This window comes from Acanthisitta chloris, unplaced genomic scaffold (assembly GCF_000695815.1).
Source record: "Acanthisitta chloris isolate BGI_N310 unplaced genomic scaffold, ASM69581v1 scaffold2465, whole genome shotgun sequence".
NCBI lineage: Eukaryota > Metazoa > Chordata > Aves > Passeriformes > Acanthisittidae > Acanthisitta > Acanthisitta chloris.
The window spans coordinates 76583-77995 of NW_008675175.1; the positions used below are offsets into that span (position 1 = coordinate 76583).

General features: G+C 39.3%; 1 protein-coding gene across 1 annotated transcript in view; it reads left to right on the forward strand.

Annotated features, from left to right (window-relative positions):
• PDE11A (phosphodiesterase 11A) overlaps nucleotides 1–1413 on the forward strand; it is a 75754-nt gene that overhangs the window by 74035 nt on the left and 306 nt on the right. The gene's annotated exons all lie outside the window — the stretch shown is intronic.

The window sequence follows — 1413 nt, forward strand, 5'->3', positions numbered from 1 at the left end:
GGGGTATTTTTCTATGGTCTAGTAACCACAGTAGGGTTAGACTCGATGTTCTTTGAGGTCTTTTCCAACCCGGTGGATTCTACAATTCTATGATTCTATCATTTCTAACCATTACCAGTGAGCAATGCTATAAAGATCTGAGACTGCAGTGAACTCTGCCTCTTACCCGAGGCCCAGGGTTGCAAAGTTATCTGCCCAGTCTGTGCCATATTCTAAAGATATAATTTCAAGCAGATTTGCTTCCAGTTTCACACAAATCAGCTTCTTACTCATGGTGTGATTTTTCAGAAGTGCTGAGCATTCATTTTTCCTACTGAAGTCAACTGAAATTGCAAGTTTTCAGCACATCTTAAAATCAGGCCATTAACCCTTAATTATCATATAATAGCTGAATTAAAAATCTACCAAGACTTACTTCAGTAGTAAGCCAAGCTCCTATGGCTTGCACACTAGCTATAAAAAAATCTGGTTCTTCAGTGGTGTCTGAGCTCTGGGGACTATTTAAAGCAGTTGCTGTTAACCCTGCTATTTAAAGCAAAAGGTACATGTTTCCCCTTCCCTTTCTTTTCCTTATAATTTTCTGCATTTTTACGGGAACAACTTTTGTTGTCTTCTTTGTCTTTTTTTGTTTTTAATCTTGCACCAGCCCTTGCTTTCAAATGAGAAACATGTCCTTTCTGTGCTATCAGAGAGAGCAGCCTGCCCAGCTTTCAGCAAAACCCACCTCTTGCTAATCAGAAAAGCTGCAAAAGAATAATACTCCTCTGTCCTGAAAGGACACATTAACTGACTGCTTGGGAGGTAGCTGGTTCACCCTTTCTTCACACCCAGTGCTGCTGTTAATGAGGTTCTGGTGCTCTTTAATGGACATACAAAGCCAAGTGAAGCACTTGTGGTCTTTTCACATAAGCATTTGATATTAAAGGAGAAGGTAAACTCCTAGCAGAGGTATGAAGGAATTACATCATTTTGGGACTGATTCAAAGCCAGCTGAAACCAGATGAAAGATTCTTACTGTGAGCTTTGGACTGGATATGCAGAAAAAAGGTGATTTCAGTACAATCTCAAAAGAAGACTTTTTATTTTGAGCATACACAAATGGATTTTTTTTTGCCAGCTTGGGAAATCACAGTAGTACTGTGGTTTACTCATCTGTAGGAAATAAGAATCTAGCACTAGGAAGATTATTTCAGATTTGTCTGACTTGTTGTCCAATGAGTGGACCTCCTGCTCATAGATGCCAACAACCAGATAGCCTCAAAAGGACTATCTTCAAGGATTACATGAAAGCTAAAGTATTTGAGCAGGAACTCTGCCATCTTATGTGGGTTTTTCACATTTTTGCTGGCTTGTTTAAAGCCTCAGGTAAAACAAGTGAGGAAGACAGAGATCTCAGTGTATACAATAAGCTTT